Genomic DNA, 18,009 nt, shown 5'->3' on the forward strand with positions numbered 1-18,009 from the left:
AGTGGTGCTGGGCCTGTGGAAAGTACTACTATTCGCTTAACCACGGAGGAGCATGAAGTTTTTTGTTCAATAAAAAAATTTGATATTCAACAAAAGTTTTTGAAGGATTTATCTTTCCGAAAGGAGTATTTAAAGGAAATACAAGCTCAATCCAAAAGAATGAAGACTCCAAATGCGAAAAATAAGAACAAAGAAAGAGGTGGAGGAACTTGATGATAAACCTAGTTTCCTTCTTTTTGTTAGTTATTTGTGTTTAGAGCTTATTTTTTTAGCTATTTTGATGTTATTTATCTCCCCTTTGGTTTATGGGGGAGGGGAGGCCTTGAGCCTCCCTTAGAACATATTATTTGTGATTACACTACATTTTTCAAACTTTTTCTGTTAAAGATGAGTTTATCTAGTTTACAATTTAGTCTCAGAAATCAATTTCAGACGTATAACGAAGTGTGTAGACTTTTTTAGTTAACATATATAAAATTCAACATTTTTATGAACACTTTCTTTTTGTGTTGGCTTTGTCTTTCTATCTGATTCAAGATAGATGAAATTTGTTAGGATTTGGATTAGTTCTGCTTGATCTTTTGTCCCTTTTCTATAGTGAAATATGACTTCCTTCATATATTCTTGAATCAACGTACATAGAAAAGCAATTTTTACTAGATGTACTGCCTTAGAACATATTTATTGTGATTACAATACATTTTTCAAACTTTTTCTGTTAAAGATGAGTTTAACTAGTTTACAATATAGTCTCAGAAATCGACTTCCGACTTATAACGAAGAGTGTAGACTTTTTTGAGTTAACGTATAAAAAATTCAACATTTTTATGAACTCTTTATTTTTGTCTTGGCTTTGTCTTTCAATTTGATTCATATAGATGAAATTTGCTAGAATTTGGATTAGTTCTTGCTGGTCTTTCATCCTTCTTCTATTGTGAAATTTGGCTTCCTTCATATTTTTTTGAATTAACGTACATAGAAATGCAATTTTTACCAGACGTAATTCGTTAGAACATATAATTTGTGATTAAAATACATTTTTTCAAAATTTTTCTGTTAAAGATGAGTTTATCTAGTTTACAATTTAGTCTCAGAAATCAATTTACGACTTATACCGAAGTTTGTAGACTTTTTTGAGTTAACGTATATAAAATTCAACATTTTTATGAACTCTTTCTTTTTGTGTTAACTTTGTCTTTCTATTTGATTCAAGATAGATGAACTTTGTTAGGATTTGGATTAGTTCTGCTTGGTCTTTCATCCCTCTTCTATTGTGAAATTTGACTTCCTTCATATATTCTTGAATCAACGTACATAGAAATGCAATTTTTACTCGACGTACTGCCTTAGAACATATTTATTGTGATTACAATATATTTTTCAAACTATTTCTATTAAAGATGAGTTTAACTAGTTTACAATTTAGTCTCAAAAATCGACTTCCGACTTATAACGAAGAGTGTAGACTTTTCTGAGTTAACGTATATAAAATTCAACATTTTTCTGAACTCTTTCTTTTTGTGTTGGCATTGTCTTTCTATTTGATTCAAGATAGATGAAATTTGTTAGGATTTGGATTAGTTCTGCTTGGTCTTTCATCCTTCTTCTATTGTGAAATTTGACTTCCTTCATATGTTCTTGAATCAACGTTCATAGAAATGCAATTTTTACTAGACGTACTTCCTTAGAACATATTTATTGTGATTACAATACATTTTTCAAACTTTTCCGTTAAAGTTGAGTTTAAATAGTTTACAATTTAGTCTCGGAAATCGACTTCCGACTTATAACGAAGCGTGTAGACTTTTTTGAGTTAACGTATAAAAAATTCAACATTTTTATGAACTCTTTATTTTTATCTTGGCTTTGTCTTTCAATTTGATTCAAATAGATGAAATTTGTTAGAATTTGGATTAATTCTGGCTGGTCTTTCATCCTTCTTATATTGTGAAATTTGACTTCCTTAATATTTTCTTGAATCAACGTACACAGAAATGCTATTTTCACTAGACGTAATGGCTTAGAACATATTAATTGTGATTACAATACATTTTTCTGTTAAAGATCAGTTTATCTAGTTTACAATTTAGTCTCAGAAATCAATTTCAGATGTATAACGAAGTGTGTAGACTTTTTTGAGCTAACGTATATAAAACTCAACATTTTTATGAACTCTTTCTTTTTGTGTTGGCTTTGTCTTTCTATTTGATTCAAGATAGATGAAATTTGTTAGGATTTGGATTAAATCTGCTTGGTCTTTTGTCCTTTTTCTATAGTGAAATTTGACTTCCTTCATATATTCTTGAATCAACGTACATACAAATGCAATTTTTACTAGATGTATTGCCTTAAAACATATTAATTGTAATTACAATAGATTTTTCAAACTTTTTCTGTTAAAGATGAGTTTATCTAGTTTGCAATATAGTCTCAGAAATCAATTACCGACTTATAACGAAGTGTATAGACTTTTTGAGTTAACGTATACAAAATTCAACATTTTTATGAATACTTTTTTTGTTTTGGCTTTGTCTTTCTATTTGATTCAAGATAGATGAATTTTGTTATGATTTGGATTAGTTCTGCTTGGTCTTTCGTCCTTCTTCTATAGTGAAATTTGACTTCCTTCATATATTTTTGAATCAACGTACATAGAAATGCAATTTTTACTAGCCGTACTACCTTAGAACATATTTATTGTGATTACAATACATTTTTCAAACTTTTTATGTTAAAGATGAGTTTAACTAGTTTACAATTTAGTCTCGGAAATCGACTTCCGACTTATAACGAAGAGTGTAGACTTTTTTGAGTTAACGTATAAAAAATTCAACATTTTTATGAACTCTTAATTTTTGTCTTGGCTTTGTCTTTTAATTTTATTCAAATAGATGAAATTTGTTAGAATTTGGATTAGTTCTGGCTGGTCTTTCATCCTTCTTATATTGTGAAATTTGACTTCATATTTTCTTTAATCAACGTACACAGAAATGCAATTTTTACCAGACGTAATGGCTTAGAACATATTAATTGTGATTACAATACATTTTTCAAACTTTTTCTGTTAACGATTAGTTTATCTTGTTTACAATTTAGTCTCAGAAATCAACTTCCGACTTATAACAAAGAGTGTAGATTTTTTTGAGTTAACGTATAAAAATTTCAACATTTTTATGAACTCTTTATTTTTGTATTGGCTTTGTCTTTCAATTTGATTCAAATAGATGAATTTTCTTACAATTTTGATTAGTTCTGGCTGGTCTTTCATCCTTCTTCTATTGTGCAATTTGGTTTCCTTCATATTTTCTTGAATTAACGTACATAGAAATGCAATTTTTACTAGAAGTAATTCTTAAGAACATATAATTTGTGATTAAAATACGTTTTTCAATCTTTTTCTGTTAAAGATGATTTTATCTAGTTTACAATTTAGTCTCAGAAATTAATTTTCGACTTATACCCAAGTTTGTAGACTTTTTTGAGTTAACGTATATAAAATTCAACATTTTTATGAACTCTTTCTTTTTGTGTTGGCTTTGTCTTTCTATTTGATTCAAGATAGATGAAATTTGTTAGGATTGGATTAGTTCTTCTTGGTCTTTCATCCTTCTTCTATTGTGAAATTTGACTTCCTTCATATTTTCTTGAATCAACGTACATAGAAATGCAATTTTTACTAGACGTATTGCCTTAAAACATACTAATTGTAATTACAATACATTTTTCAAACTTTTTCTGTTAAAGATGAGTTTATCTAGTTTACAATATAGTCTCAGAAATCAATTTCCGACTTATAACGAATTGTATAGATTTTTTGAGTTAACGTATAAAAAATTCAACATTTTTATGAATACTTTTTTTTGTGTTGGCTTTGTCTTTCTATTTGATTCAAGATAGATGAATTTTGTTATGATTTGGATTAGTTCTGCTTGGTCTTTCGTCCTTCTTATATTGTGAAATTTGACTTCCTTCATATTTTCTTGAATTAACGTACATAGAAATGCAACTTTTACTAGACGTAATTCCTAAGAACATATAATTTGTGATTAAAATACGTTTTTCAAACTTTTTCTGTTCAAGATGAGTTTATCTACTTTACAATTTAGTCTCAGAAATTAATTTTCGACTTATACCCAAGTTTGTAGACTTTTTTGAGTTAACGTATATAAAATTCAACATTTTTATGAACTCTTTCTTTTTGTGTTGGCTTTGTCTTTCTATTTGATTCAAGATAGATGAAATTTGTTAGGATTTGGATTAGTTCTGCTTGGTATTTCATCCTTCTTCTATTGTGAAATTAGACTTCCTTCATATATTCTTGAATCAACGTATATAGAAATGCAATTTTTACTAGACGTACTGCCTTAGAACATATTTATTATGATTACAATACATTTTTCAAACTTTTTCTGTTAAAGATGAGTTTAACTAGTTTACAATTTAGTCTCGGAAATCGACTTCCGACTTATAACGAAGAGTGTAGACTTTTTTGAGTTAACGTATAAAAAATACAACATTTTTATGAACTCTTTATTTTTGTCTTGGCTTTGTCTTTCAATTTGATTCAAATAGATGAAATTTGACTTCCTTCATATTTTCTTGAATCAACGTACACAGAAATGCTACTTTTACTAGACGTAATGGCTTAGAACATATTAATTGTGATTACAATACATTTTTCATACTTTTTCTGTTAAAGATGAGTTTATCTAGTTTTCAATTTAGTCTCAGAAATCAATTTCAGATGTATAACGAAGTGTGTAGACTTTTTTGAGTTAACGTATATAAAACTCAACATTTTTATGAACTCTTTCTTTTTGTGTTGGCTTTGTCTTTTTATGAACTCTTTCTTCTTCTTTTTTTTTTTTTTTTTTTGTGTGTTGGCTTTGTCTTTCTATTTGATTCAAGATAGATGAATTTTGTAATGATTTGGATTAGTTCTGCTTGGTCTTCTGTCCTTCTCTATAGTGAAATTTGACTTCCTTCATATATTCTTGAATCAACGTACATAGAAATGCAATTTTTACTAGACGTACTGCCTTAGAACATATTTATCGTGATTACAATACATTTTTCAAACTTTTTCTGTTAAAGATGAGTTTAACTAGTTTACAATTTAGTCTCGGAAATCGACCTCCGACTTATAACGAAGAGTGTAGACTTTTTGAGTTAACGTATAAAAAATTCAACATTTTTATGAACTCTTAATTTTTGTCTTGGCTTTGTCTTTCATTTTGATTCAAACAGATGAAATTTGTTAGAATTTGGATTAGTTCTGGCTGGTCTTTCATCCTTTTATATTGTGAAATTTGACTTCCTTCATATTTTCTTTAATCAACGTACACAGAAATGCAATTTTACTAGACGTAATGGCTTAGAACATATTAATTGTGATTACAATACATTTTTCAAACTTTTTCTGTTAATGATGAGTTTATCTTGTTTACAATTTAGTCTCAGAAATCAACTTCCGACTTATAACAAAGAGTGTAGATTTTTTTGAGTTAACGTATAAAAAATTCAACATTTTTATGAACTCTTTATTTTTGTATTGGCTTTGTCTTTCAATTTGATTCAAATAGATGAATTTTGTTACAATTTTCATTAGTTCTGGCTGGTCTTTCATCCTTCTTCTATTGTGAAATTTGACTTCCTTCATATTTTCTTGAATCAACGTACATAGAAATGCAATTTTTACTAGACGTATTGCCTTAAAACATATTAATTGTAATTACAATACATTTTTCAAACTTTTTCTGTTAAAGATGTGTTTATCTAGTTTACAATATAGTCTCATAAATCAATTTCCGACTTATAACGAAGTGTGTAGACTTTTTGAGTTAACGTATAAAAAATTGAACATTTTTATGAATACTTTTTTTTGTGTTGGCTATGTCTTTCTATTTGATTCAAGATAGATGAATTTTGTTATGATTTGGATTAGTTCTGCTTGGTCTTTCATCCTTCTTCTATTGTGAAATTTGACTTCCTTCATATTTTCTTGAACCAACGTACATAGAAATGCAATTTTTACTAGACGTATTGCCTTAAAACATATTAATTGTAATTACAATACATTTTTCAAACTTTTTCTGTTAAAGATGTGTTTATCTAGTTTACAATATAGTCTCATAAATCAATTTCCGACTTATAACGAAGTGTGTAGACTTTTTGAGTTAACGTATAAAAAATTCAACATTTTTATGAATACTTTTTTTTGTGTTGGCTTTGTCTTTCTATTTGATTCAAGATAGATGAATTTTGTTATGATTTGGATTAGTTCTGCTTGGTCTTTCATCCTTCTTCTATTGTGAAATTTGACTTCCTTCATATATTCTTGAATCAACGTACATAGAAATGCAATTTTTACTAGACGTACTGCCTTAGAACATATTTATTGTGATTACAATACATTTTTCAAACTTTTTCTGTTAAAGATGAGTTTAACTAGTTTACAATTTAGTCTCGGAAATCGACTTCCGACTTATAACGAAGAGTGTAGACTTTTTTGAGTTAACGTATAAAAAATTCAACATTTTTATGAACTCTTTATTTTTGTCTTGGCTTTGTCTTTCAATTTGATTCAAATAGATGAAATTTGACTTCCTTCATATTTTCTTGAATCAACGTACACATAAATGCTACTTTTACTAGACGTAATGGCTTAGAACATATTAATTGTGATTACAATACATTTTTCATACTTTTTCTGTTAAAGATGAGTTTATCTAGTTTTCAATTTAGTCTCAGAAATCAATTTCAAATGTATAACGAAGTGTGTAGACTTTTTTGAGTTAACGTATATAAAACTCAACATTTTTATGAACTCTTTCTTTTTGTGTTGGCTTTGTCTTTTTATGAACTCTTTCTTTCTTTTTTTTTTTTTTGTGTGTTGGCTTTGTCTTTCTGAATTCTGGAGTTTTTTAGTGTTCGGCATAGAAAGGTAAAGTTTACTGATCCCAAGGAGTGTTTTTGGTTTCCTCCTAATGATAATGAATTGCTTTTGTGCACGGATGGCGCCTCAAGAGGTAATCCTGGGGTGGCGGGAGCTGGTGTTGTTGCAAGGAATGCAAATTGTGAAGTGGTAGGTGCAATGTGTATTGGTTTGGGAGTTACTTCTAATTATTTGGCTGAATTGTATGGTATTATTCTGGGTATGGAGTGGGCAGTTCAGTGGGGATATGCTTGCATTGTTATTAGATCAGATTCTACAAGTGTGTTGAAGGCTTTGGAAGAAGATAACGTTCCTTGGTTTGCTAGGCAAAGATGGATGGAAGTTAAAGGTTTATATGGTTCAATTCGTTTTGAACATTCTTTTAGAGAGGAAAATTTTGCAGCTGATGCAATGGCAAAGCGTGGTTCTTTATTAGAGGATGGGGTTGGTTTTCACTTTGAAGGTCGACCAGTTTTTTTAAGTTCTATTGAGTTTCCAAATGTAATTTGTTATCGTTTTAAATAGGTTTTAGGAGTTTTTTAGGGGTTTCTCTGATCCCTTTTCTCCTTCACCTATCTTGTAAATATCTTTTTTATCAATATATTTTATTGACTTAGCAAAAAAAAATTTTTTCTTTCTATTTGATTCAAGATAGATGAAATTTGTTAGGATTTGGATTAGTTCTTCTTGGTCTTTCATCCTTCTTCTATTGTGAAATTTGACTTCCTTCATATTTTCTTGAATCAACGTACATAGAAATGCAATTTTTACTAGACGTATTGCCTTAAAACATATTAATTGTAATTACAATACATTTTTCAAACTTTGTCTGTTAAAGATGATTTTATCTAGTTTACAATATAGTCTCAGAAATCAATTTCCGACTTATAACGAAGTGTGTAGACTTTTTGAGTTAACGTATAAAAAATTCAACATTTTTATTAATACTTTTTTTTGTGTTGGCTTTGTCTTTCTATTTGATTCAAGATAGATGAATTTTGTAATGATTTGGATTAGTTCTGCTTGGTCTTTCATCCTTCTTCTATAGTGAAATTTGACTTCCTTCATATATTCTTGAATCAACGTACATAGAAATGCAATTTTTCCTAGACGTACTGCCTTAGAACATAATTATTGTGATTACAATACATTTTTCAAACTTTTTCTGTTAAAGATGAGTTTAACTAGTTTACAATTTAGTCTCGGAAATCGACCTCCGACTTATAACGAAGAGTGTAGACTTTTTTGAGTTAACGTATAAAAAATTCAACATTTTTATGAACTCTTAATTTTTGTCTTGGCTTTGTCTTTCATTTTGATTCAAACAGATGAAATTTGTTAGAATTTGGATTAGTTCTGGCTGGTCTTTCATCCTTCTTATATTGTGAAATTTGACTTCCTTCATATTTTCTTTAATCAACGTACACAGAAATGCAATTTTTACTAGACGTAATGGCTTAGAACATATTAATTGTGATTACAATACATTTTTCAAACTTTTTCTGTTAACGATGAGTTTATCTTGTTTACAATTTAGTCTCAGAAATCAACTTCCGACTTATAACAAAGAGTGTAGATTTTTTTGAGTTAACGTATAAAAAATTCAACATTTTTATGAACTCTTTATTTTTGTATTGGCTTTGTCTTTCAATTTGATTCAAATAGATGAATTTTGTTACAATTTTCATTAGTTCTGGCTGGTCTTTCATCCTTCTTCTATTGTGAAATTTGACTTCCTTCATATTTTCTTGAACCAACGTACATAGAAATGCAATTTTTACTAGACGTATTGCCTTAAAACATATTAATTGTAATTACAATACATTTTTCAAACTTTTTCTGTTAAAGATGTGTTTATCTAGTTTACAATATAGTCTCATAAATCAATTTCCGACTTATAACGAAGTGTGTAGACTTTTTGAGTTAACGTATAAAAAATTCAACATTTTTATGAATACTTTTTTTTGTGTTGGCTTTGTCTTTCTATTTGATTCAAGATAGATGAATTTTGTTATGATTTGGATTAGTTCTGCTTGGTCTTTCATCCTTCTTCTATTGTGAAATTTGACTTCCTTCATATATTCTTGAATCAACGTACATAGAAATGCAATTTTTACTAGACGTACTGCCTTAGAACATTTATTGTGATTACAATACATTTTCAAACTTTTTCTGTTAAAGATGAGTTTAACTAGTTTACATTTAGTCTCGGAAATCGACTTCCGACTTATAACGAAGAGTGTAGACTTTTTTGAGTTAACGTATAAAAAATTCAACATTTTTATGAACTCTTTATTTTTGTCTTGGCTTTGTCTTTCAATTTGATTCAAATAGATGAAATTTGACTTCCTTCATATTTTCTTGAATCAACGTACACATAAATGCTACTTTTACTAGACGTAATGGCTTAGAACATATTAATTGTGATTACAATACATTTTTCATACTTTTTCTGTTAAAGATGAGTTTATCTAGTTTTCAATTTAGTCTCAGAAATCAATTTCAAATGTATAACGAAGTGTGTAGACTTTTTTGAGTTAACGTATAAAAAATTCAACATTTTTATTAATACTTTTTTTTGTGTTGGCTTTGTCTTTCTATTTGATTCAAGATAGATGAATTTTGTAATGATTTGGATTAGTTCTGCTTGGTCTTTCGTCCTTCTTCTATAGTGAAATTTGACTTCCTTCATATATTCTTGAATCAACGTACATAGAAATGCAATTTTTCCTAGACGTACTGCCTTAGAACATATTTATTGTGATTACAATACATTTTTCAAACTTTTTCTGTTAAAGATGAGTTTAACTAGTTTACAATTTAGTCTCGGAAATCGACCTCCGACTTATAACGAAGAGTTTAGACTTTTTTGAGTTAACGTATAAAAAATTCAACATTTTTATGAACTCTTAATTTTTGTCTTGGCTTTGTCTTTCATTTTGATTCAAACAGATGAAATTTGTTAGAATTTGGATTAGTTCTGGCTGGTCTTTCATCCTTCTTATTGTGAAATTTGACTTCCTTATTTTCTTTAATCAACGTACACAGAAATGCAATTTTTACTAGACGTAATGGCTTAGAACATATTAATTGTGATTACAATACATTTTCAAACTTTTCTGTTAACGATGAGTTTATCTTGTTTACAATTTAGTCTCAGAAATCAACTTCCGACTTATAACAAAGAGTGTAGATTTTTTTGAGTTAACGTATAAAAAATTCAACATTTTTATGAACTCTTTATTTTTGTATTGGCTTTGTCTTTCAATTTGATTCAAATAGATGAATTTTGTTACAATTTTCATTAGTTCTGGCTGGTCTTTCATCCTTCTTCTATTGTGAAATTTGACTTCCTTCATATTTTCTTGAACCAACGTACATAGAAATGCAATTTTACTAGACGTATTGCCTTAAAACATATTAATTGTAATTACAATACATTTTTCAAACTTTTTCTGTTAAAGATGTGTTTATCTAGTTTACAATATAGTCTCATAAATCAATTCGACTTATAACGAAGTGTGTAGACTTTTTGAGTTAACGTATAAAAAATTCAACATTTTATGAATACTTTTTTTTGTGTTGGCTTTGTCTTTCTATTTGATTCAAGATAGATGATTTTGTTATGATTTGGATTAGTTCTGCTTGGTCTTTCATCCTTCTTCTATTGTGAAATTTGACTTCCTTCATATATTCTTGAATCAACGTACATAGAAATGCAATTTTTACTAGACGTACTGCCTTAGAACATATTTATTGTGATTACAATACATTTTCAAACTTTTTCTGTTAAAGATGAGTTTAACTAGTTTACAATTTAGTCTCGGAAATCGACTTCCGACTTATAACGAAGAGTGTAGACTTTTTTGAGTTAACGTATAAAAAATTCAACATTTTTATGAACTCTTTATTTTTGTCTTGGCTTTGTCTTTCAATTTGATTCAAATAGATGAAATTTGACTTCCTTCATATTTTCTTGAATCAACGTACACATAAATGCTACTTTTACTAGACGTAATGGCTTAGAACATATTAATTGTGATTACAATACATTTTTCATACTTTTTCTGTTAAGATGAGTTTATCTAGTTTTCAATTTAGTCTCAGAAATCAATTTCAAATGTATAACGAAGTGTGTAGACTTTTTTGAGTTAACGTATATAAAACTCAACATTTTATGAACTCTTTCTTTTTGTGTTGGCTTTGTCTTTTTATGAACTCTTTTCTTTCTTTTTTTTTTTTTGTTGTTGGCTTTGTCTTTCTGAATTCTGGAGTTTTTAGTTCGGCATAGAAAGGTAAAGTTTACTGACCAAGGGAGTGTTTTTTTGGTTTCCTCCTAATGATAATGAATTGCTTTTGTGCACGGATGGCGCCTCAAGAGGGTAATCCTGGTGGCGGGAGCTGGTGTTGTTGCAAGGAATGCAAATTGTGAAGTGGTAGGTGCAATGTGTATTGGTTTGGGAGTTACTTCTAATTATTTGGCTGAATTGTATGGTATTATTCGGGTATGGGAGTGGGCAGTTCAGTGGGATATGCCTTGCATTGTTAGTAGATCAGATTCTACAAGTGTGTTTGAAGGCTTTGGAAGAAGATAACGTTCCTTGTTGCTAGGCAAAGATGGATGGAAGTTAAAGGTTTATATGGTTCACTTCGTTTTGAACATTCTTTAGAGAGAAATTTTGCAGCTGATGCAATGGCAAAGCGTGGTCTTTATTAGAGGATGGGGTTGGTTTTCACTTTGAAGGTCGACCAGTTTTTTTAACTTTCTATTGAGTTTCCAAATGTAATTTGTTATCGTTTTAAATAGGTTTTAGGAGTTTTTTAGGGGTTTCTTGATCCCTTTTCTCCTTCACCTATCTTGTAAATATCTTTTGTTATCAATATATTTTATTGACTTAGCAAAAAATTTTTTTTCTTTCTATTTGATTCAAGATAGATAAATTTGTTAGGATTGGTTAGTTCTTTTGGTCTTTCATCCTTCTTCTATTGTGAAATTTGACTTCCTTCATATTTTCTTGAATCAACGTACATCGAAATGCAATTTTACTAGACGTATTGCCTTAAAACATATTAATTGTAATTACAATACATTTTTCAAACTTTGTTGTAAAGATGATTTTATCTAGTTTACAATATAGTCTCAGAATCAATTTCCGACTTATAACGAAGTGTGTAGACTTTTTGAGTTAACGTATAAAAAATTCAACATTTTATTAATACTTTTTTTTGTGTTGGCTTTGTCTTTCTATTTGATTCAAGATAGATGAATTTTTGTAATGATTTGGATTAGTTCTGCTGGCTTCATCTTCTTCTATAGTGAAATTTGACTTCCTTCATATATTCTTGAATCAACGTACATAGAAAGCAATTTTTCCTAGACGTACTGCCTTAGAACATATTATTGTGATTACAATACATTTTCAAACTTTTCTGTTAAAGATGAGTTTAAACTAGTTTACATTTAGTCTCGGAAATCGACTCCGACTTATAACGAAGAGTGTAGACTTTTTGAGTTAACGTATAAAAATTCAACATTTTATGAACTCTTACTTTTGTCTTGGCTTGTCTTCATTTTGATTCAAAACAGATGAAATTTGTTAGAATTTGGAGTAGTTCTGGCTGGTCTTTCATCCTTCTTATATTGTGAAATTTGACTTCCTTCATATTTTCTTTATCAACGTACACAGAAATGCATTTTTACTAGACGTAATGGCTTAGAACATATTAATTGTGATTACAATACATTTTTCAAACTTTTTCTGTTAACGATGAGTTTATCTTGTTTACAATTAGTCTCAGAAATCAACTTCCGACTTATAACAAAGAGTGTAGATTTTTTTTGAGTTAACGTATAAAAATTCAACTTTTTATGAACTCTTTGTATTGGCTTTGTCTTTCAATTTGATTCAAATAGATGAATTTTGTTACAATTTTCATTAGTTCTGGCTGGTCTTTCATCCTTTCTATTGTGAAATTTGACTTCTTCATATTTCTTGAACCAACGTACATAGAAATGCAATTTTTACTAGACGTATTGCCTTAAAAACATATTAATTGTAATTACATACATTTTTCAACTTTTCTGTTAAAGATGTGTTTATCTAGTTTACAATATAGTCTCATAATCAATTTCCGACTTATAACGAAGTGTAGACTTTTTGAGTTAACGTAAAAAAATTCAACATTTTTATGAATACTTTTTTTTGTGTTGGCTTTGTCTTTCTATTTGATTCAAGATAGATGTTGTTATGTTGGATTAGTTCTGCTTGGTCTTTCATCCTTCTTCTATTGTGAAATTTGACTTCCTTCATATATTCTTGAATCAACGTACATAGAAATGCAATTTTTACTAGACGTACTGCCTTAGAACATATTTATTGTGATTACAATACATTTTTCAAACTTTTTCTGTTAAAGATGAGTTTAACTAGTTTACAATTAGTCTCGGAAATCGACTTCCGACTTATAACGAAGAGTGTAGACTTTTTGAGTTAACGTATAAAAAATTCAACATTTTTATGAACTCTTTTTTTGTCTTGGCTTTGTCTTTCAATTGATTCAAATAGATGAAATTTGACTTCCTTCATTTTCTTGAATCAACGTACACATAAATGCTACTTTTACTAGACGTAATGGCTTAGAACATATTAATTGTGATTACAATACATTTTTCATACTTTTTCTGTTAAGATGAGTTTATCTAGTTTTCAATTTAGTCTCAGAAATCAATTTCAGATGTATAACGGAAGTGTGTAGACTTTTTGAGTTAACGTATATAAAACTCAACATTTTTATGAACTCTTTCTTTTGTGTTGGTTTGTCTTTTATGAACTCTTTCTTCTTTTTTTTTTTTGTGTGTTGGCTTTGTCTTTCTGAATTCTGGAGTTTTTAGGGTTCGGCATAGGTAAAGTTTACTGATCCCAAGGAGTGTTTTTGGTTTCCTCCTAATGATAATGAATTGCTTTGTGCACGGATGGCGCTCAAGAGGTAATCCTGGGGTGGCGGGAGCTGGTTTGTTGCAAGGAATGCAAATTGTGAAGTGGTAGGTGCAATGTGTATTGGTTTGGGAGTTACTTCTAATTATTTGGCTGAATTGTATGGTATTATTCTGGGTATGGAGTGGGCAGTTCAGTGGGGATATGCTTGCATTGTTATTAGATCAGATTCTACAAGTGTGTTGAAGGCTTTGGAAGAAGATAACGTTCCTTGGTTTGCTAGGCAAAGATGGATGGAAGTTAAAGGTTTATATGGTTCAATTCGTTTTGAACATTCTTTTAGAGAGGAAAATTTTGCAGCTGATGCAATGGCAAAGCGTGGTTCTTTATTAGAGGATGGGGTTGGTTTTCACTTTGAAGGTCGACCAGTTTTTTTAAGTTCTATTGAGTTTCCAAATGTAATTTGTTATCGTTTTAAATAGGTTTTAGGAGTTTTTTAGGGGTTTCTCTGATCCCTTTTCTCCTTCACCTATCTTGTAAATATCTTTTTTATCAATATATTTTATTGACTTAGCAAAAAAATTTTTTTTCTTTCTATTTGATTCAAGATAGATGAAATTTGTTAGGATTTGGATTAGTTCTTCTTGGTCTTTCATCCTTCTTCTATTGTGAAATTTGACTTCCTTCATATTTTCTTGAATCAACGTACATAGAAATGCAATTTTTACTAGACGTATTGCCTTAAAACATATTAATTGTAATTACAATACATTTTTCAAACTTTGTCTGTTAAAGATGATTTTATCTAGTTTACAATATAGTCTCAGAAATCAATTTCCGACTTATAACGAAGTGTGTAGACTTTTGAGTTAACGTATAAAAAATTCAACATTTTTATTAATACTTTTTTTTGTGTTGGCTTTCTTTCTATTTGATTCAAGATAGATGAATTTTGTAATGATTTGGATTAGTTCTGCTTGGTCTTTCATCCCTTCTATAGTGAAATTTGACTTCCTTCATATATTCTTGAATCAACGTACATAGAAATGCAATTTTTCCTAGACGTACTGCCTTAGAACATAATTATTGTGATTACAATACATTTTTCAAACTTTTTCTGTTAAAGATGAGTTTAACTAGTTTACAATTTAGTCTCGGAAATCGACCTCCGACTTATAACGAAGAGTGTAGACTTTTTTGAGTTAACGTATAAAAAATTCAACATTTTTATGAACTCTTAATTTTTGTCTTGGCTTTGTCTTTCATTTTGATTCAAACAGATGAAATTTGTTAGAATTTGGATTAGTTCTGGCTGGTCTTTCATCCTTCTTATATTGTGAAATTTGACTTCCTTCATATTTTCTTTAATCAACGTACACAGAAATGCAATTTTTACTAGACGTAATGGCTTAGAACATATTAATTGTGATTACAATACATTTTTCAAACTTTTCTGTTAACGATGAGTTTATCTTGTTTACAATTTAGTCTCAGAAATCAACTTCCGACTTATAACAAAGAGTGTAGATTTTTTGAGTTAACGTATAAAAAATTCAACATTTTTATGAACTCTTTATTTTTGTATTGGCTTTGTCTTTCAATTTGATTCAAATAGATGAATTTTGTTACAATTTTCATTAGTTCTGGCTGGTCTTTCATCCTTCTTCTATTGTGAAATTTGACTTCCTTCATATTTCTTGAACCAACGTACATAGAAATGCAATTTTTACTAGACGTATTGCCTTAAAAATATTAATTGTAATTACAATACATTTTTCAAACTTTTTCTGTTAAAGATGTGTTTATCTAGTTTACAATATAGTCTCATAAATCAATTTCCGACTTATAACGAAGTGTGTAGACTTTTGAGTTAACGTATAAAAAATTCAACATTTTTATGAATACTTTTTTTTGTGTTGGCTTTGTCTTTCTATTTGATTCAAGATAGATGAATTTTGTTATGATTTGGATTAGTTCTGCTTGGTCTTTCATCCTTCTTCTATTGTGAAATTTGACTTCCTTCATATATTCTTGAATCAACGTACATAGAAATGCAATTTTACTAGACGTACTGCCTTAGAACATATTTGTGATTACAATACATTTTTCAAACTTTTTCTGTTAAAGATGAGTTTAACTAGTTTACAATTTAGTCTCGGAAATCGACTTCCGACTTATAACGAAGAGTGTAGACTTTTTTGAGTTAACGTATAAAAAATTCAACATTTTTATGAACTCTTTATTTTTGTCTTGGCTTTGTCTTTCAATTTGATTCAAATAGATGAAATTTGACTTCCTTCATATTTTCTTGAATCAACGTACACAGAAATGCTACTTTTACTAGACGTAATGGCTTAGAACATATTAATTGTGATTACAATACATTTTTCATACTTTTTCTGTTAAAGATGAGTTTATCTAGTTTTCAATTTAGTCTCAGAAATCAATTTCAGATGTATAACGAAGTGTGTAGACTTTTTTGAGTTAACGTATATAAAACTCAACATTTTTATGAACTCTTTCTTTTTGTGTTGGCTTTGTCTTTTTATGAACTCTTTTTTTTTTTTTTTTTTTTTTTTTTTTTTTGTGTTGGCTTTGTCTTTCTGAATTCTGGAGTTTTTTAGGGTTCGGCATAAAAAAGGTAAAGTTTACTGATCCCAAGGAGTGTTTTTGGTTTCCTCCTAATGATAATGAATTGCTTTTGTGCACGGATGGCGCCTCAAGAGGTAATCCTGGGGTGGCGGGAGCTGGTGTTGTTGCAAGGAATGCAAATTGTGAAGTGGTAGGTGCAATGTGTATTGGTTTGGGAGTTACTTCTAATTATTTGGCTGAATTGTATGGTATTATTCTGGGTATGGAGTGGGCAGTCAGTGGGGATATGCTTGCATTGTTATTAGATCAGATTCTACAAGTGTGTTGAAGGCTTTGGAAGAAGATAACGTTCCTTGGTTTGCTAGGCAAAGATGGATGGAAGTTAAAGGTTTATATGGTTCAATTCTTTTTGAACATTCTTTTAAAGAGGAAAATTTTGCAGCTGATGCAATGGCAAAGCGTGGTTCTTTATTAGAGGATGGGGTTGGTTTTCACTTTGAAGGTCGACCAGTTTTTTTAAGTTCTATTGAGTTTCCAAATGTAATTTGTTATCGTTTTAAATAGGTTTTAGGAGTTTTTTAGGGGTTTCTCTGATCCCTTTTCTCCTTCACCTATCTTGTAAATATCTTTTTTATCAATATATTTTATTGACTTAGCAAAAAAAAATTTTTCTTTCTATTTGATTCAAAATAGATGAAATTTGTTAGGATTTGGATTAGTTCTTCTTGGTCTTTCATCCTTCTTCTATTGTGAAATTTGACTTCCTTCATATTTTCTTGAATCAACGTACATAGAAATGCAATTTTTACTAGACGTATTGCCTTAAAACATATTAATTGTAATTACAATACATTTTTCAAACTTTTTCTGTTAAAGATGATTTTATCTAGTTTACAATATAGTCTCAGAAATCAATTTCCGACTTATAACGAAGTGTGTAGACTTTTTGAGTTAACGTATAAAAAATTCAACATTTTTATTAATACTTTTTTTTGTGTTGGCTTTGTCTTTCTATTTGATTCAAAATAGATGAATTTTGTAATGATTTGGATTAGTTCTGCTTGGTCTTTCGTCCTTCTTCTATAGTGAAATTTGACTTCCTTCATATATTCTTGAATCAACGTACATAGAAATGCAATTTTTCCTAGACGTACTGCCTTAGAACATATTTATTGTGATTACAATACATTTTTCAAACTTTTTCTGTTAAAGATGAGTTTAACTAATTTACAATTTAGTCTCGGAAATCGACCTCCGACTTATAACGAAGAGTGTAGACTTTTTTGAGTTAACGTATAAAAAATTCAACATTTTTATGAACTCTTAATTTTTGTCTTGGCTTTGTCTTTCATTTTGATTCAAACAGATGAAATTTGTTAGAATTTGGATTAGTTCTGGCTGGTCTTTCATCCTTCTTATATTGTGAAATTTGACTTCCTTCATATTTTCTTTAATCAACGTACACAGAAATGCAATTTTTACTAGACGTAATGGCTTAGAACATATTAATTGTGATTACAATACATTTTTCAAACTATTCTGTTAGCG

This window comes from Papaver somniferum, chromosome 10 (assembly GCF_003573695.1).
Source record: "Papaver somniferum cultivar HN1 chromosome 10, ASM357369v1, whole genome shotgun sequence".
Classification (NCBI taxonomy): Eukaryota; Viridiplantae; Streptophyta; class Magnoliopsida; order Ranunculales; family Papaveraceae; genus Papaver; species Papaver somniferum.